This window comes from Haematobia irritans, chromosome 2 (assembly GCF_050003625.1).
Source record: "Haematobia irritans isolate KBUSLIRL chromosome 2, ASM5000362v1, whole genome shotgun sequence".
Classification (NCBI taxonomy): Eukaryota; Metazoa; Arthropoda; class Insecta; order Diptera; family Muscidae; genus Haematobia; species Haematobia irritans.
Window position 1 is genome coordinate 234546936 of NC_134398.1, and position 21933 is coordinate 234568868.

The 21933-nt window shown below is 31.5% G+C and overlaps 1 protein-coding gene across 2 annotated transcripts in view; it reads right to left on the bottom strand.

Moving 5' to 3' along the window:
* The window catches only part of Tmtc2 (Transmembrane O-mannosyltransferase targeting cadherins 2), a 136017-nt gene extending 125739 nt beyond the window's left edge, over positions 1–10278 (bottom strand). The window contains exon 1 of one of the 2 annotated variants that reach the window (XR_012719832.1): positions 9610–10278. The gene's annotated coding sequence lies outside the window, so the exon portion shown is untranslated. The remainder of the gene's footprint in view (positions 1–9609) is intronic. The other variant, XM_075297964.1, reaches the window with a different exon arrangement.
* Between the last annotated feature and the right edge of the window lie 11655 nt (positions 10279–21933).

A 21933-nucleotide genomic window follows, 5' to 3' on the forward strand; every position in this document is an offset into this window, starting at 1 on the left:
TTCTTGATTAGATTTGCAATGAATGAATAACATAATTAAAATCACTTTAAAGATTAAAACAAAAAACAGCAAACAGCAAATTAATTCTCCCTAAATTATTTGTTAAAAAAATTGTTCTTCTTTAAGATTTAGCAATTTTTTTACTTCATATTTTAAAAGTTCTAGGCACTCTAGAAACTTTCTCATACTAAACGAAATTGAACATAAAAATTCTATTAAAAGAAAAGCCGCCGGCTTTTCTGTTATGGTCTCGTTTATTTGAATAATTTGTTTGCCGCAGTCTTGTTTCCGGAAAGCACTCATTCCATTGATCCTTATGTCCATGGAAAATTTTTGGGACAATGTGGGAATGTGGAGACTTGGACAACAAAAATGAGATAACTAGAAGAAAAGGAGCTCATCAGCATGGTTTCTAATTGTCTAAAGTGCCACAGTTCATAACATGGTAACCACAAAGTAGCTTCACACAATTTCTACAAATGAAACAAGTCAGTGATGGCAATGTATGTGTAGCGGAGAGACCACCTGGTGAAGTGAGCGTTCATGAAAAATGAATAAAAAAACGAAGAACAAATAAAATAGGGAAATTCCAAAATACTTTCTGCTTAGTTAAAATAAAAAACAAAAATATAGTTGTACCAAACATACCAACCAAAATATTGTTCCACCATCCAACCAAGATACAGTGTCAAGTTGGAATCTTCAACAGAGATTCACAAAGGCCACATAGCTACCATCCACTGGCAACGTGAACTGCATAACGGTAACGTTATGCGGAAAAGTTGAAAAGCCGCTTAAAGTCAGCCAAAGTCTTGAGACTTCCGCTAAACACTGAATGTTGCATTACCAAACTAGTACCTGTCTTTCGTTGCCATCAACCTTCTACAGGATAGTTCTATGATGCGCAGCAATTGGGGTTTGGGAAAGTGGCCTCCGTTTTCTACTTTCATTCTGGTGACTAAAAACGTATCTTGGCCCCCTTACCCATACAAGCGGTACACTGTCAGGCTGTCAGTGGCTTAAATATATTTATTTATAATAATTTTTATGGCCAACTTTCAGTTCGCCCAAGAGGCAAATGCAGTGGAATGCTGTGTATACAAGTCAGCCTCACCACTGACATCCAGATCGTTTTGCCATGGCTGCTCCTGCCAACCAGTCAAAAAATTATGAAACTAAACAAATTGTAGTTGAGCACGCATTTTAATATAGCATGAAACTGAGAGAGGACCAGAACAAAAAACAAAAACCATCGAGTGATGGGAACTTCGAAACAACCATGGGGGTGTTAAGGTTTCAACGAGCAGACATTTGAATTTGTAATAGCCGGGTGGCTGCGCCTCATAACTTGAACACACAGACTCAGCCAGCCACCAAGTCAGATAGACGGACAAACTGACATAGCAATATGGGCTTTTTTCCCATTGTCATTTTAGTCAACTGTTCTAGACTTTATACCTCGTAGACACAAACGGCTGTGGTATTGGACCTATGGTTATCGTTGGCGGTATTCGCTAGCATGAGCATGGTCCCGGCTTTTGGGAGTGTGTCTGCCCAAAATATGCTTATGATGCTGTGCGGAAATTAAAAGACGGAAACTTAAAACGCTCGTTACACCATCGTTTTGCTTAATTTACATAATTTCGGAAATGATGCTAATGTTTTATGATAAAAAATTATAATAACAGACACTGTAACCGAAACAGAAGCTTTTCTCCATGCCTTGCTAACCCCCTTTCCCTGCCCAGCATTTTCATCGCACAGGGTTTGATATTCTCTCGCGTTCCGTTTTATTATCTATGAGTTTGTGAATCTGTGCGAGTTTTGACATTGGCATACATAGAGAAAAATTCAGTTTACTTTGCATAATGAAAGTTGAACTTTCAAAACTTTTACACTGCAGCACGTTCAAATTTGTTAAATTAAAACTTTTGAGTGGTATTTGAAAAGGAAATCCATTTTTATATTAATAATCAAACTTTTGGTCTAGGCCCGCTTACTAGTGAAAATGAGTTATGTATCAAAAATATTCTTATTTATGAATATGGGTGCATTTTAATTTAATAAAATGGTGTATTTTGTTCAATGTATTCAAATAAAAAAAAAAATAACAAAATAAGGACAATGAAATTATTCATCCTAAAGAGAAATCACAAAAAATTGTTGAAAATGCAAATATCATAAAACCCGATTTGCTATGTAAATCTGGTTATTATAGACTAGACTCTTAAGAATTAGCATTTTAAAGGTGATTTTTCTGTGGGAGTCTTTGGCAGTGAGGTGGATCTAATAAAGCGAAATTTTTAAGGGTAATTAAAATTGGGAATTTTTCATCCAAGAGCACTCGCAAGGAAACGTTACATGATGGTGACAAGAAAAAGTTATGTGTGAAAATTAAAAAAAATAATTAAAAGAACCTTATTCAAAATGAACAATTATACTTTGCTACTAAATTTAATTAATACTTATAAGATTACTTATGTATTTGATTTTTCATAGTCTTTAAGAAATTTTTGTTCTAAAGCGGAAATAAGTAAATAAAAACAATATAAGTCTTTGTCTTATTTCTAAAATATTTTGTATTCCTATTTTTTTAATTAATTCAATTATTTGCCTGGTAATTATGTGTTCATCATGGCAATTCTTGGTATTTTATGTTAAGAAGGTAAGATTGATACGTGACATAAAATTATCATAAATAATAAAAAATTCGTCTTCATTTAGACTTGGAATTCTTTCAAATAAAAAATAAAAGATTATTAAAAAAATTTATAAATATAACGGCGATTTCGATTTGGAAAAAAGGTGCAACATTCTCAAAATTGATTACCACATATGAAGGACACTGTCATAGATTTTGGATCCTGCATCCCTCAAAATGTTATGAATTAATAATAACTTTGGAATGACACTATAATTTGGGTGAAAATACAATGAGGGGAAAGTAGTGTAACTCCAAGGCAACATATTTTTTGCGAAACGAAAACGCCCTAAGAAACGTTTATTGCAATTGTGAAACTTATATTCTACACATTTTTCTACAAGCATCACCGAAGGTACTCACTTCAAAAAAGATTTTAAAAATCGTGTATAAAAAAAGCAACAAGGTTTGAAGAGAAATAAGCTGCAATTTTTTTTTACATAGCTAGTCACTGTGGTAATACAATGGACTAAGTAGTCAAAGTGAGCTAGAAATAAGGGACTGTCACTATACCTAACTTAGGAAATATGCCAACATGGGCTTTAGACTTCGATTAGTAAAATTTTCTTAGTTATATTTTCTTAGAATATTCTTTTGTCACAGCGATCATGTTCTGCCACAAAAAAAAGAAATTTTTAGCCAACGAGGTTTTCTCGTATTGTTAAGGTCCATTATAACGAACGATCGATATTGAAACACGCTTTCTACTCCAAAATTAACTGGAAATTTAAATAATTTTTTTTCACTGAAACAAATAATATCATTTCTGTCGTGCAAATTGAGATGCATTTTGATTACTGCACTGAAAAAAAAGCATGCCCGGTTCCAAAGATTTTGTCTTTACTTTAAAAATTTTGGTATTGATTCCGAGCCAAAGAAGCGGAGAATACAAGTAAGGATACTTTGAAGACTCAATTCTCTTTTAAATTTGGGTTTTGTGTACTTGCTTCTAGGAAGCAAATTTTAATTTTTCGCTTTTTCAGCTTTTTTTCTTCATATGCTATCAAAGTTCTTTAAAAACTAGTTAACGACAACTTTATTTTCCAAATTAAGATTTGACTTCCAGTAGAAATTATGATATGTTTCAAGTAATAAACGTCTTTACAATGAAGTGTTGAAAAATATGTCCTATATTTGAACGATTTTTGGCTTTGTAGTCAAGATGCAAAAAGGCAACAAATTTAAAGACAATTTCATTAAATGTAAAGAATTTTTCTGAGTTATTAAAGTCAAGTTAGCCCAAAAATTTTATCTTTCATGTTATGATACCCATTTTTAAGTGAAATCACTTAATTATAAGGATAATACGGCTTCATTGAAAAGTTTATCGACTTTTGGACAAGGAAAAAAACTTTATGGTAGAGAATTGCGTCTTCCGTGCTAAGCAAAATTTGCATTTGTATTTTAAAGATATGAAATCTTTGACCTCACGACAATATTTTTTTCAGTGTGGTATATTACTTTGGTGACCACATGCTTTAGGATGTACAAATAAATTTTTCATGATTTAATTTTATATACTACAATAACTTAAATCATTGTTTTTTTTTTTTTTTGTTTTGGAGTATAAAAAATAAGTTAACCCAAATATATTTACAGAATGTTTTTTTTTTATCATTTTCTGAAAATTTATCGATGATTCTTTGATTCAATTAATAGGTTTTGTTACATTATTAATAAATCCCAAGGCATGCTCCACTACGTTACATTTTTTTTACATAAAGGTCAAAATACATCACGACTAGGCATGTACTCAGTAACAAATGAAAGGGTGGAGAAGGGAGGGAAGTTGCACTCAAAAAAAAGTTTTGGTATTGATTCCGAGCCAAAGATGCGGCTTCTTTAAAATAAAGACAATTTTTACGGACCTGGCTTTAAATCTAGATCAATAAAATTAAAATTGGATACAGATCTCATTCATCGAATTTTTATTCTCTTTTTACGATATATTAATAAAGGTATTTATGTACAAACAAATTACAATTTCAAAATCCAAATTATGCCAGGTACTTCAAAGTGAAAACATTTTTCTTAATGCTAAAAAACTTTAAGCCAAAGATGTAAATCCTTAAAATATATTCCTTAAAATATATTTGAAGGGATTTTATCTTAAATTTTAAAATTCAATGTCAGTTGAGTTAAAGACAATTTCTTTAAATTAAAAATGTTTTTCTTTATTTTAAGGAAAATTTGCCTTACTTCAAAGATCTACAACAGAGAGACGCAAAATTTCAAGATTTGTGTCCTAAAATTAATTAAAAAATTTTTGAAGCAAGAATTATAAACTTTCTTTTAATTAAAATGTCGTTATTTTAAATAATTTTGTCCTTAATATTTCGTAAATTTTGAGTCCTTAAATTTAAGTTGCATTATCTTCTATATTATGTCAATACTTATTTCAGTGTGGTGATAGTATGTACTCAAAAACAAAAAAAATATAATAATAATAATAATTGATATGTTGGTTTATTATTCAAAGGATGGTGTTGTTTGGTATAAGATATGCGTGTATAAGTTTTGCAATCACTTCCTTCAATTAATCACAAAAGTAATATAGATCGATTATAAAATTATAAATAGCTTGCTCTACATTGTCGATCTCGATCGATATAACATTGAATACATTGAAAATTGGTGCATTAGAGGGTTAATTTTCAATGTTAACGACACAAAAGCAAGAAAACTAATCAAGAACAATTTATACGATAAAATTCAGTATATGTTGCAAAGGCTCTTGAATAGGTTCAATTAAGTTTTCTTTTTATTTTATTAATTTTTATGGTCTTATGGTGTGTTTTACTAAAAGCTTCTTTATTTAATGAAGACCGCCTAAAGGCGGGATTGGGCATTAGAGGGTTAAGCAGTTTTAATCAACCAGAAAACTCTTTTTCATAATAGATTTCGAAAATATAATACAAAAACTAAAACATATATTTAGGTGAAATTTGGAGAGGTTGCGATAGTTTTGATTAGATTAAGGTGAGCTTATCAATTAGTGATTCTCAATTCTATTTTTCACCTTAAGAAATTCAATGCACTCTTTCTATCGATAAACATAAATACACCCAGAGAAACCTCGTTGACTATAGCTATGGAACGCATGTATGGTATCAGAGAGAGACAGAGAGAGATCAATTGATAAAAGCAACGTGATATAGGGCATGGATAATACCCAACATTTCACACGAAAGCTGAACGAATATAACTTAATTTTCACGGGTAGCCTTAACACATAACACCATCAAGAGAAATTGCAAGACATAAAAGTTCGATCTTAATTGAACACCTTATGAATATCATTATATGGGTGTTATATTTGAGGATGTTTATTTATTTGTATTTATCCTATGTACAAAAGGCAACCGCAAAAACAGTGTAAAATTTACGACCACATTATAGATTAAAGGTTAAAAATGAGACTCATGTAAAAATAGGGGAAACTTTATTTCAAATATCATGACATTGCTTTTACTTAAAAACTAGACATATGTGATATATCTTTTAATCCATTTAACTCAAGACAAATTAAATAAAATTTAAATTTGTTGACATGAATTCTTAACTAGGACTAGGACACTATACAACTTTTCAAAGCTAAAACAAATTACTTATTCTGAATGATTCCCGCGTAAATTTACCTTGTGTAAAGCGATACCATGTACACTCACAAAATTATCACAAACATATATGTTTTCAACATTAGTTTTAGAATAATATAAAATTATTAAAAAATAAAACCAAACCAAAATTCAGTCACATTGAAATTTAATTAATTTTTTTTTCATTGAATTAATTGTTATTGACTTGTGTGACCGAAAAAAATTATATCAAAAGTTAACTTGGCCTACTAAAGGCCAATAAAGGCGTCAATCCTTGCGTTGATGGAAGGGTTGATTTTTTTTCTGTTTGTGGCAGACTGTTCGAGCTTTTGATTTCAAAGAGAAATTTCAACTCTTCAATCATCGGACGCATAGTAAGCAATGCGTTCAATGCTTACTATGCGTCCGATGTAATTCTACCTTAATTCCATAATTAAAATATGTAAACAAACTTTTTTGTATGTAGGAAAATACTGAGAGTACTCGTAGTCACCCACAGTACGGCGAGAATATAAACCATAAGTTGGAATAAAATGAAACAGGGATAATACAAGATTTCCATCTTCGATACGGTTCGGTATGTTGAAGGATCGAAGTCTAGATGTGATTATATTTTAAGATCAGCGTTGCCACAACGAAATTTTATTTTGGACCAATTTTTTCCAAAATCGGACCAAAATTCCCTCTAGCGGACCAAATTTTCAATTTGGAAGGAAAATGCCTTAAAAAGTAATTTATTGTTGTACATAGTGGTTGTATTAAAATAATTAAGTAAAACAGAAAGAACTGATAAGATTTAGCGGTTGACATCGGAATCAAAACGCTGAATTTTCAACTTTTTCAAAATTTGAAAAAATATACTTTTTGAAAAGGTCGAATTTGCTGTAGTGTTTCACTCTTAAAATTATGAGCTCTTATATAGCTTAATCCTACTATTCCACTTCTGGCACACATTCGAGTATATGGGATAATATTGTCCAAAAAGATGTAAAACTTGACCCAAGACAGCGAAATTTCGATTTTCTGGAACGCTTATCCAGCGATTGAAACTATTGAAACTATTGAATGTGTAATAAAAATTTAAATACCAGAAAGAATTGATAAATTTGACCAAATTTATGAAAATGGACCAAATTCCGTTTAATCCAAATTAATTTAAAAGTTTGAAATCTATTGGACCAATTTTGGTCCGATCGGACCAAAATGGCAACGCTGTTTAAGAAGGATATGATAAATAGACTGTATTAAATTTTTTAACAAGTCAAATGTTATGAAATTGTTTCATTGCTCTATATTAGGAAATAGATAAATGAAGAATTTAGATACAGTAGATAACGGATATATAAAACAAAAAATATTTTTAAAAATGTAATAAACATTTTCTTTTAAGCATAGATATAAGAAAATTCTTTCTTTTTTTTAAGTTTAGTTTTGAAGTTTTCAACTATTAAAAAAAAAACAACAAATATTAATAATTTCATTCTGCCAAATAAAATAATTTTTAAAAAACAAGTTACATACTTAGTTTTGTTTGTTATTCTGTTGTTCATACAATAAGTTCGAAAATTATTTAGCAGGATTTAATATATTTTTTGTTTTTCTTTGACCAAATCAAATTTTCTTATTGGTGTTATATTTTCAATATGTTTTTTTTTTCTTATAAACATATTTCTTTTACGAAACATTTACGTCAAAGAACACCAAAAAAGACATGAAGTTTCTATAAGATTTTCTTATATGAGTTTTTTTTTATGAGAATTGCTTATATTCGTTACCTACTGTAGTAACAAAAATGATTCATCTTTAAATTCTCTATCGATAATGTTAATCCAGTAAATATCAATAATGTGTATTTGAAAACCGCAAAACTTCAATACAATTGCTGCCCAATATTTTGCGAAATATGTTCCAGACTCAGCTATCAAAAATGTATATAGCAGGTCATAATTAGTGTATTTGGTTTAAATAATTCTAATGCTAGTACTCTTTAGTTGTCACTTTATAGCCCTGGTATTTGATTATAGCAAAATTTTGGTTAGTACCTTTGAGCTTATTGAATAAGATGGAATATTGAACACATATCCGTGTCGGGGGGATATTCAACAAAAATACCTTAAATAAATATAAACAAAAGTGTTCTGCTCTGCCTTATGAAATCCATATGGCACAAATCAATTTTTTCTGTTTAACCTATCTATAGTTTTTTCTTGTATTTTAATAGGTAAAAATTCTCTTCAGTTACGTTTACAATGTCATGGGATTTATCAGTAAAAATGAAAAAAAAAAAAACACACTGCAAATTCTGCTTCTTTTCCCTGAGAGACACATGCCAGTAGAAAAAATTTAGGTCACTCATTTGCAAAAGATTATTTTGATTATTCTTTATGAAATGAACTTTTAAATAGGTATATAGATATGTGCACAGTTTAGAATAACCCAATTTTGCAAACATCAGAGTTTATATTAAAAAAAAAACGAGTTGGAACACAATCCCCTCATGATTAATGGTTGTAGTAGGACCCAGACTTTTCTTATCTTTAGAATGGTGACATTTTAGCTTTTCAGTGATTCCAGATGGTGGAAATGATTGCGTTAATGAATACACACATTAGAGAGGATATAAAAGAAGCAAAAAAACAAAATGAACAAATTGCATAAACCGGAAATACACACTGTAGAAACATGCACATACATACAAAACTACTTAGATCATAACAAACACACGAACCAAGAGAATACAGCTGGTTGTGACAACGAGAAGTACCACGAAGAATACGACGACTATAAATGCAACAACAAAACCAACAAGAGGAACATTAACTCAAAGCTGCGACCGACATGAAAATAGTTCTCATAGGAAATCAAAGAACTCCAACATACACTCATACACATACAACTACTGATTTTTTTATTAGTTCATATTCGTTATAAAAGATGTGGAAAATTCCCTTTTAAAAGTTTATAACAAATAAACGAATTAGTGTTTCTCAGAAACAAAACAGGGAACCCACACAGTTGAATACATTAATCCTGTATGACCGACTTTGCCTATGGAGAGGAATCGTTCGGGTTATGGTAAAATTAACAAAAACACCGCTAATGGAGAAAAACGAAACGAGTCGATCTGGGTAGAGGATGGAAAGGGCCATGGGACATTGCAAAAAACAAACAAACCCACAAACATGCCGCCGTATAATTCGTTTCGTCTTCTATGCCTCATGCACAACAAACAAACACGAAGAGCACTGAGAGGATGGATGGTATGTTGTGCTTTAATGAAAATGCTTAGATATTAGGGTAAAAACTCACATTTTGGTATAAAACTATGGGGTCTGGTGACGTTTAGGTTTTCTTTCGTAGATTTATTTTCTGTTTTCTTTTTCCCTTTATATAAATAAGATTTGGGGAGCTCTTTTACAATTAAATCTTTGCTATTTGCATAATTTTCATTTATGGGATAGAGGTTCTCTGCTCGGTTGCAAAGTGTTTCCCGATTTCACCAAAAACAACACATAAAACACATGCACAATTCTGGTCTTCTCAAATAAAATTTCAATAAAACGAGTTGACACAAAACATTAACCGTCGCACGAAGTCAACGAAAACACGAGAGCTTCCTCCTCGCGGGAGTACAGAGAATTCAACTCACAGCTCGCACACACATCAAACAACCAAACAATTTGAATAAATACACAAAATTAAATCGAGCTGAGATTCACAAACAGCACCTGCTTCGAAATATTTTTTTTGAAGTCCACACACAGCATTCAATGATAGATTTGCAATAATATTAAGTAGCGCATTTGATAGAATGCTGGCTTTTCCGCGTAAGTAAATGCTGATTTTCAAATGAAGACAGGCATAGTCTCAATTTTAATTTAGATGTTTTTTTTATTTGGATTTGTAAAAAATCTTAAAATCATTTCAATGCGAATCTTCCTCGTCACGACCGTTCATTTCAATAGTATCACGACAACTAAACTCATTTGACCGTTACATTCTCTTTTTATAAGGCAAACTCAACTCTGGTGCTCCGCCGTCAATGTGTTGCTGTTTTTGTCAGTATACTTCAGCAAATGTTGCGGTAGTAGTTTAAAAGTGAGTTCTATAAACAAGCGAGAGAGAAGGAAACAGAGGGAAATATATATCCTTTATTCCTCTCACCATTGGGCTTTGTTTGTAACGGTAAGTGGTGAATTTTATGAACATCGAAAATGACAGTTAAAGAGCACACTTCACTATGAAATTTTGTCACATGTCAGGAAATAGAGAGAGAGCACTGGGCTTTGGGAGAGTTAACTTGTTTTTATTTCTCTGTTTTGTGGTGAATTTTAACTCTCAACGCCAGCAAATGTGCAACAGTTATGTCATTTGAATTTCCAAAGAGGTAGACATTAAAAACAAATTTAAATGTAAATTAGGAAAATCTCCCCCACAAACAAAGCCTTAGGGGTTTTAAATAGGAAGATGTTTTCTCTATTTAGTTATTGAAGATTAATAGATAATAATACAAGTAGATTGGTAAACATAAAAAATTATTTCTAATTTAGTTTAAAGAAAATATTTATTTGGATTTATAGAAAAATAATGTATTTGACCAAACATATTGAATATTTTGCAATGTATACATTCACCCTCCGCTCGTTAACATATATAAAAGTGTTACCCTTACGTTCATAACATTTGTCTGTTATCTCATAATACCGGTACTGCTAATTTTCTTCTATGTGGACGTGCAATTTTCAATGACATACTGTTAGTTTAACATTTGTATTTTGAAGCCCTGTTAAAAATTCACCCCTATTTTTGCATTAGGGGATGACTGTAAGAAAACATAGAATTTTTAACAATTGAATGTCTGTAACATAAACCACCAGATTTTCAACATACAATCCTTCTTTTTGAAACACATCAAGAAGCAACAGCCTCTGGCAATGTCGTCTATTGTATGTAGGGGTGGATTGAAAATATGCTATATATTAAGTTCGTAAGTAGTTGTTGTATATTCTTTTCCCTCTAAAAAAGTAAATGAAGGTTTTGTTAAAAATTATATGTTCACGGAAGGTAAGGTAAAAAACAATTGTCTGTTATTTCTTAGACCAAAGTGCACGGAAATGATAAACATAGACAGACGGACAATGCAAGATTGCCTCAGAATCTGATAATTACACTACACGGTTGAAAAAGACTGTTTTTCATATGTTTGGCTATAAACATTATATGTTTGGAACACAAATTTTTAAACACAATATTTTTGAGTGCAAGTATATAATGTTCATAAACTAGCATAACATGTCTGGGACATATATGTTAATATGTTAGAACATATTATGTTTGGGACATAAAATGTTTGTAAATATAATATGCTTGGATGCAAACATATATTAATTTAGAAATAGCCTATAAACATATATGTGTTTAGTAGCTTGGAGCGCTATTTAACAGGGAGCGATATTGAATTAAGTTGGTGGTTGTTGCTTGTTATTACAAAATTAACATTTTATTTGTCCTTGGGCAAATGATCAGCTACTTCTTTGATCCTTACAAACTGAGTGGTCCGCTGTTCGAATCCCCGGCCGGCAAAAGGTAAAATTAAAATAAAAAAATCATAAAATTGAATAATTTCTTCTACAATGTTTGTATTACAGAAAAAGGTGCTAAGAACTAAAAAATCTCGTGGAAGTGAGAAAGATGTGGGAGAATATACAATTAGGCAGAAACAAAATTTTGAGCATTAAGGTCGAAAACCTATGTTGTTAGCACCTATATTACCTGTTTATTTTCATAATTCATTATGATTGTAAATATATAAATAAATAAATACAATTTTGAGCACAATATTGTTTGGGAGAATTTTTTTAAGCATATAATATTTTTGGGTGCAAAATGCTTCCAAACATATTATATGTCCACATAATAACATATTGTTTTTTGGAAGACAACATTATTGAATTTGGATGCAAAAATACAAAATGTTTGGAACTTAGACTACCCAAACATATATTGTTTAGACCAATATGCTTTCAAACATATTATATATTGGAAGAGATCAAACATATAAATGTTTGGGCAATACCCAAAAATGTATATGCTTGAAGCAAAATATGTTTGGGAGTATATGTTACAGAAGCGATTTTTTGTGAGCGTGTAGGCAACAAATAACAAACTTTTCTCTGTGAATTGTTTCTAGCATATTTTTTCTTATTGATTATGACCTACTAAACACGAAAATGATTTGTAAAAATTTCAGCTATACGTAAAAAACCCAAAATTTTTTTATATTTTATATGAATCTTTATATGTTTTTTTCTGCCACATTTTTACTAAAAAAACGCCGTTTTTTAACTTTTTTAAGCCGCCAACACCCAAGCTACTTACCCGATTTGAAAATTTTCTGAGAATGAGTTGTAGACGGCTCAATTTTCTTTAATTTGAGTAGTATTAAGATCAAAAAGGTTAAAGAAAACGAAAGATATGCTCAAACTTAGAAGTGTACCTCCAAAAATTAAAAAAAAAAATTGTATCTCGAAAACCAATCGACAGAAAATTTTTTAAAAATCATTTTCGTGTTTAGTAGGTCACAATCAATAAGAAAAAATATGCTAGAAACAATTCACAAAATGGCTGTTGGCTAGTGTTATTGAGAACATATTCCGTGTATATTAGAAAATAAATTTAGATAGCCTGTATTAAGAACCGTTCTTATAAAAATACGTCATAATTCTTTTGTCCATGTCACACAAAATACCTAAATAACATGCATCTTGCATTTATATTACAGACTCATTTTCCCAACTTTATATCTGTATCTTATATTAAAAAGGGTGGCCTGCAAATTGAAAGAAAAATGGAAAATAAAAAATGTGGGCAAAATGGAAATTAATGAGCATGATGTTTAAGTGGTGATTTTTTCAACATGATTTCTATTATAGTATGGCCTGTATTTATGTTTTACATAGAGTTCAATCTCAGTTTTCGAAATCTCCGAGCATTTCAAAGCTTCTGTAAGTGATTACACCGTTATGCGAAACATTTTTCGGGGTCGGCTACAAGAAAGAGGTCCCTAGTCATTGAACTAAGTGAGCCTAAAATAATGGTCTGCTACTGTACCTAACCTGACCATCAATCAAAAAGCTGACCGTGGCGAGAAAGTGCACTATTGTAAAATATTATATGCATTAACATAAGTATCCTTCATATATTAGTAAAATGATAATATTATCTCCGGTACACCATCCTCAGTATCGTGATAATTATTGAAATTTAAGTTAAGTTTCTAAATTCGGGATATGAACAATAACAGATCATAAAATATATATATAGTATAATGTAATTTTATTTTATAATTTAAATTTTTCGTAATGCAATTTATTGCCCATTTATATCTATAGACAAGTAGATAATATTTACAAGCACATTTTTATCCTATAGATCTGAATGATTTACATTAATGGATTTTATTGTAAATGTTGCGAATATTGGGAGATAATTATCACTATATATTACCCCATCAATAATAGTTAGTGGTTGCTAGTCTATGAGAAATTTGCATTCACTAGATATTGAAGCAGTGTAAAGAAACTATTCACTGATAATGGCTGAATGGTTGATTCCATATATCATGTGAGTTAACAAACTTCATCTAAGAACGAAATGAAATTGCAGCACATGTCGAAGCAACCCTCCCCGAACATTGAAGAGCGGCATTTGAAGCCACCACCACATAAGCCATCAAATGTTACCGCCACTAACGCGTGTCTGCAATTTCCTGTATTTTATATTGCGGCCAAAAGCATTTTCAGGCATTTAGCATTGCATGTCGTGGGTTTGAATATCCTGTTCGATTTTGTTTTTGCTTTAGGTTCATCACAAAATCAACTGATGTCAGGGTTGGACAAAAACCGCCCCAATTAGAATTGAGGCTGCGACATTTTTGGCTGATATCTCATTCCCCTGGCAAAGTTAGAACTGAGATTGAATTGTTTCGTTCCACTTGGACTATCCAGATTGATAGCAATTAATTTTCTAATGTGTACAAATGAATTTAAAGCTTGTGAGTTTATGGACTGGAAAATTTATTTTTTCGAGAAATGGTAGTGCGATTTTAAATGTAAGAGTTGAGATAAAAGAAAATTGTTTTTCAGTACTGTTAAAGTTTATAGTACTGGTAAACTCATTTTTCAACATTTTTACTTTTGCAAAATTGAGTGTGAAACACGAGTTGTTTGAACGGTCAGTTTGCGTTTGTTTCGCAGGAAACATGCTTATCCATTCGATATGTCATTTTAGTTTGGCTTTAGTAAGGAGATCTAAATTTTTAATAAGATAGTTTGGTGAATGATAGCAATATCTAAATTTGGTTTTAATTTATACTAGATTTTGAACTTTGGTTTGGTTCCTGAAACATTATGTTTAAAATTTTTGGATATTTTTGGGATACTTTCTTATCGATTTATTCAAGATGATTCATTTTATCGAATGAGAGTGACAATTTTCGATTTAATACAATAATTTTTTTTTATTATTAATTATTTTTAATTATTAATAATTTAATGTTGGTCAAGTTGATAAAAAAAAATGATATACATATATCCCTCTACCTATCTGAGACAGGAAAGAAATTCTGACATTACCCAGCAAAAATTGTAAATTTGGAAACATTAAATATAGTGTCCATATTGTAGACACAACTTTTTTGTACAAAATTTTCAGTGCGAAATTCAGACCTGTTTTTCCACACACAAGAATGTGTTCGTTTAAAATAACATTCATCGATGAATTCCTTGCAAGGGTAAGTTCTGCTTTTTTGCTGGGTACCGTCCGAGCTAAATATAAATGGGCAGGCAAAAGGATGGACACAAAATCACATCCTAAGCCGATTAACATATATAAATTGTTGACATTAAGACTAATATTTTCCTCGCCATTTACTCCTTAATTATTGCTACTATATCACTAACACATTTTAGTTTACTAAAAATTTTGTTATTTTACGTAGACTTTTAAGTTTTGTCGAACATTTTATTCACTCTTAGTATACAGTCAAACACATTTATTGAATTGACATTCTCCTCTTTGAGGTCTTCAATTTTACTTCACTTTACCATGCTTATTCATTTATTCTTTGCTCGTTGATACTGGAAGCTTAACTCAATTAATTGTAATCTTTTTATTAAAGTAAATTGCTGTTAACCCTTCATTTCTTGTTCTTTTGTAGAGATTTCAGCACAGTCTACATGTGGGAGGGTTGCCACAGCCTTTGTTAAATTGTCAAAGTGTATGAAAGGGAAACGATTTGGCGCTGCTGTTGCATACGCTTCTGGGTCACTGACAGTCTACAGTTCAGTTTGCAGACTGGGGCTACTTCTCAATTTATGCAAATAATCATAGAGACTTATACACATGCAAAACTCCACACGCTCATGTTAGACCTTACATTTGCCTTATTCACTATCATGCTCTTCTGAGTAAAAAATTAACTATACACAAACAAGAATGCCATATACCAATTATTATGATTCTGAATATGAATGTAAATTAGCAATTAAAGAGGAAGAGAACAAAGAGGTGACCCCTATCATAAATAAACATGATCATTTAGTTATGTAATTGGATCGATTCATGGGAAAATAGCATTTCTGTTGTTATTCATGGTAGTTAGTGTGTAAATAATATACAAACAGAAAAAATAATACAATTAACGAAATCATTAATTTATAATGTAGATCAGTTTAAATGACATTGTATACAAACGCATTTCTACATTTATTAAAATTATTCTTTTATAAGCAGTAATTATTCCATAATAATTTGCATATATGCTTCCTTATACGCAAAAAAAAAAAGCGAAAAGAATAATCCTTCTTCCCCAGCGACATTTTAGACAAACAACCATCAATTTGCTTTTCGTTGTACGGACGTTTGTTTGAATGAAAGGTACAGATTTATTGTGATAAACGTTAACCCTTTTACATGATGTGAAAACCAAATTAATAAAGACTAACCCCAAAAATGGTACTTTGGAATTTTCTGGATAATTCCTTCGTAACTTTCTCACTTCCATGTCATTTTTTTATTTCTCGACATTTGTTTTTTTTTTCATTTATTTGCAATCTATTTTCAACAAAAAAATTTGAAAATTTTGTAACTATTTGCATTTACGTTGCTTCGAGTACCAGCAAACTCGACGAAGTACTCTATTTTTATACCCTCCATCATAGGATGGGGGTATATTAACTTTGTCATTCCGTTTGTAACACATCGAAATATTGTTCTAAGACCCCATAAAGTATATATATTCTGGGTCGTGGTGAAATTCTGAGTCGATCTAAGCGTGTCCGTCCGTCTGTTGACATCACGCCAACTTCCGAACGAAACAAGCTATCGACTTGAAACTTGGCACAAGTAGTTGTTATCGATGTAGGTCGGATGGTATTGAAAATGGGCCATATCGGTCCACTTTTACGTATAGACCCCATATAAAAGGACCCTCAGATTTGGCTTGTGGAGCCTCTAACAGAAGCATATTTCATCCGATCCGGCTGAAATTTGGTACATGGTGTTGATATACGGTCTCTAACAACCATGCAAAAATTGGTCCACATCGGTCCATTATTATATATAGCCCCCATATGAACCGATCCCCAGATTTGGCTAGCGGAGCCTAAAAGAGAAGCAAATTTCATCCGATCCGGCTGAAATTTGGTACATGGTGTTGGTATATGGTCTCTAATAACCATGCAAAAATTGGTCCATATCGATCCTTAATAATATATAGCCCCCATATAAACCGATCCCCAGATTTGGCTTGTGGAGCCTCTAAGAGAAGTATATTTCATCCGATCCGGCTCAAATTTGGTACATGGTGTTGGTATATGGTCTCTAACAACCATGCAAAACTTGGTCCACATCGGTTCATAATTATATATAGCCCCCATATAAACCGATCCCCAGATTTGGCTTGCGAAGTCTCCAAGAGAAGCAAATTTCATCCAATCCAGTTGTAATTTGGAACAAGGTGTTAGTATATGATCTTTAACAACCGTGCCAGAATTGGTCCATATCGGTCCATAATTATATATAGCCCCCATATAAAACATTCTCCAGATTTGACCTCCGGAGCCTCTTGGAGGAGAAAAATTCATCCGATCCGGTTCAAATTAGGCACGTGGTGTTAGTATATGGTCGCTAACAACCATACCAAAATTGGTCCAATCACACAAAAATTGGTCCATATCGGTTCATAATCATGGTTGCCACTAGAGCCAAAAATAATCTACCAAAATTTTATTTCTATAGAAAATTTTGTCAAAATTTTATTTCTATAGAAAATTTTGTCAAAATTTTATTTCTATAGAAAATTTTTTCAAAATTTTATTTCTAGAGAAAATTTTGTTAAAATTTTATGCGGTTCATAATAAAATTTTCATCATTGTCAAAGTTTTATTTCTATAGAAAATTTTGTTCAAATTTTATTCGGTTCATAATCATGGTTGCCGCTCGAGCCAAAAATATTCTACCAAGATTTTATTTCTATAGAAAATTTTGTCAAAGTTTATTTCTATAGAAAATATTGTTAAAATTTTATTTCTGTAGAAATTTTTGTCAAAATTTTCTTTCTATAGAAAATTTTGTTCGTTTTGTTTGTTATTGTTGGAATTTATTCTGATAATTGGTTGATAGTTTTGCTGCAAGTAGAGGATGCTGATGAGGAATGTGGTAATTCCGAAACAGCTGTACATCCAACCATCTTGCAGTCTATAGGGCTTTGCCCAAATAAATTTGACAAGCATACTTTTCCTCTGTTGGTTAAGCTACACTTGTAGTTTAGTCAATGCATGGCTTTAAGCTGAGATAAAAAAAAACAACAATAACGATAGAAAATTTTGTTAAAATTTTATCAAAATTGTATGTCTACTTTGTCAAACTGAATTATATACGTATTGGATCGATCTTTTTTGATTTAATATATACCACGTATGGACTTACATACAATTTAGAAGATGGTGTTAGGAGGTTTTAAGATACCTTGCCATCGGCAAGCGTTACCGCAACTTAAGTAATTCGATTGTGGATGGCAGTGTTTAGATGAAGTTTCTACGCAATCCATGATGGAGGGTATATAAGCTTCGGCCTGGCCGAACTTACGGCCGTATATACTTGTTCTTAACTAATCATTTCGTGTATGGTAAATCAAGACTATGATATTCAGTGTCATTTTCAAAAAAGCTCGCACAAAATAGTAGCATAATGATAAAAAAAGTCGCTTATATTTGTGAATTCAGTTTATTACCAAAAATGTTCCATAAAACAATAAAGGAAGAGTTCATTAATAGGATATTTTACCAACTAATAGTAACATAAAATCCAGTAAAACTGAAATACATTTAACCGAATTTATAATTTTTTATTTCATTACATTTTTGTATGTTATTACTTGGAATCCAATCTTCTATATCCACACCTAGTAAATTTAAGAATGATGACATAGATTCGCAATTTTAAATCTATTCGTTAATTTGCCATCAATTCAAGTTTATAAAAAAAAAACACTTTTAGCATAAGCACTGTCATTAGATATTCTTACTACATATACCGCAAATTCGAATAGATTTGGATAAAGTTGTACCTATTTTATGGCAAAGTTGTACATATTTTGTTAGCTTGAAATATATGTATTTGCTTAGTACCAAATTTGTAGAAAAAATTATTTGACATTGTTTGAAATGGTATGCAGAAAAACAACGTCTGAACAAACCAGAATATCCCGTAGGGTAGTTATTGGTATTCAGCCCACAAGTGATTAACTTCTCTCATATTATGGAGTATTGCTCGATTCAATGTTGAGCTCAATGACAAGGGAATTCCTTTTATAGGCGATGTCGAACGCCATTTCACATAGCGGTGAAAGCATTTAGAGAAGCTTTGAAACACTCATATATGTCAGTAGCACCCAACGCTGAAAAACTTTTTGCTGATGTTAAATCCATGACCTTTTATATGCAAGGCGGGCCATTGCATCGCGGTGGCTCCCGCATATTCTTGTATATTAGAATGACTTTTAAAACGATCTAAGTATATCGAACTGTAACGTTTTAATTCTTCGTCCAATAATGGGACTCCAAGAGCTCTCTGTACACCCAAAGAAAAAATACTTTCCTCAGGAACGAACAACCGAAGTTCCTCTTTCTTATAAAGTATTTTCTTTAAGACCAAACAACAGTGCTGCCGCTAGTGAAAAATTGAGTGAAGTAGATTTTGGAAAGAAGTGGAGTAGATTGAATAAAATTGAAGTAGCATACATTTTTGAAAACAAAACAATAGAATTCATTTTATTAGACCCTCCACCATAGGATGGGGGTATATTAACTTTGTCGTTCCGTTTGTAACACATCGAAATATTGCTCTAAGACCCCTTATAGTATATATATTCTGGGTCGCGATGAAATTCTGAGTCGATCTTAGAATGTCGGTCCGTCCGTCCGTCTGTTGAAATCACGCTAACTTCCGAACGAAACAAGCTATTGAAACTTGGCACAAGTAGTTGTTATTGATGTAGGTCGGATGGTATTGCAAATGGGCCATATCGGTCCACTTTTACGTATAGCCCCCATATAAACGGATCCCCAAATTTGGCTTGCGGGGACTCTAAGAGAAGCAAATTTCATCCGATCCAGCTGAAATTTGGTACATGATTTCAGCATGTGATCTCTAACAACCATGCAAAAATTGGTCCACATCGGTCCATAATTATATATAGCCCCCATATAAACTGATCCCCCGATTTGGCTTCTAAGAGAACCAAATTTCATCCGATCCGGCTGAAATTTGGTACATGGTGTAAGTATATGGTCTCTAACAACTATGCAAAAATTGGTCCACATCGGTTAATAATTCAATGATTAAAACCGCTATGTTCATCGTAATTACAGGAATAGGAAAAACAATTAGGTAATATGGGGAAAAATTTAAAAATTTGAAGCAGAACAAAAAGTGAAGCAGATTTTTGGAAGAAGGAGTGACGAAGTAAATTTTGTGAAAATGAAGCAAAATACTTCGATTGAAGTAGTAGCGGCAGCACTGCCAAACAAACTTAAATTTATAATATGCGATTCAACGATTGTCTCTAATTCTTTTTATTTGCCTTCAAAGAAAATTCTTTAGCGTCGGAAGAAAATATAATTTTCACATTAACAATGCCCTTTGAAAGATTGTTTATTCTATAATTGCTTTGGTGGGTCAGGTGGATGCATTCATTGTTTCCCTTATCTCAAATAATAATCTCATCAATCTTATTATTTTGTCTAAGCTTGTTTTTCTTCGTCGGTATTGTTCACCATGTTATTGCCGTTGTGTAGTCACAATTATTAATTGTATTCAATTGACATATGTACCTATAATTCGATTAATGTTTCATTATGTTTATTTTATGTTGAAATAAAGCACCCAGTGACAGCAAAAAACTTTTCACATAAAAACAATTAAACTTCTTTCAGCCAAGGAACAATAAGTACGAATGTGTGTGTGTGTATCAATATCGGTATTTCTTTTCTTCTGAAAGCACAAGCATGGAGCAAATGTGTCTCTCTGCACATATATTTAACGGTAATATTAGCATCATTCATCATTGTAATACATCAGTACCACCCATCGAACACTCAAACTCTCACTTATTTACGCTTACATATGAGCACCTAACCATACACACACAACCAAACCAACATACTCTTAAGTAGGCTACATTACATTGAAGAGTGAGCATAACTGAAACTCTCACATACAAGCATATGAGAAGTGAAACCATCAACATTTCACTTGATTCTTTATGAATGATACCCACTCACATACAATATATGCAGTAAGGTGGGTTGAATAGCTACAGAAAAGATTAGAATATAACATACTATAAAAAGATATCATTTAACCCAATGATATATTTTAACCTTCTTATTAACAAAAGCAATATAAATTAATTGTCGTTTATTAGTTACAACCAACGAACAGTTTCTATTACTATGCGAAATTTTTGCATGAGTGCTACCTTTTGTTTCACAATTCATATAAAATCTCGGGATCATGCACAGAAAAAACAATGAACCCACTAGGAAAAAAATTTAGGTTAATTTTAGAAATTTAAGATTACTTTTTGGAAAAATTTAACTAAACAGTATTATATCACGCCTATATCACAAATTCGACAAATTCAAGAAAATTTATTAGACGATTTTTTAACTTGTTAAAGTAAATTTTGTAGTTTGAAGGAAAAAATAGAGATGAAAATCGCAAGAATGTCTTTAGTGGCATAGGAAGTTCAAGATGAGCGCATTTGTAGTAAAATTTACAAATTTAAAGAAATAGTGAATTATTTTGTGAGAAGTAGGAATTTAGTAAATCTTTATGCTTCATTTGTGTATAATTTTTTCCCCGTTTTTTAGTTCATTTAACCAACGTACACAAAAAAATTATTAGAGTAAAGGAAACATTCTCGAAACATTATAATTCCATGAACTAAAATAAAGTTAAATTGGCTTTAGTGAAATAGAGGGTTCTCTTTGTTTTGAGTGTGCCCTGAGAAGAGGTAACTGATTTAAGTAATTTGTTTTATTCTAAGATACAGAGCAATATTTGTTTTAT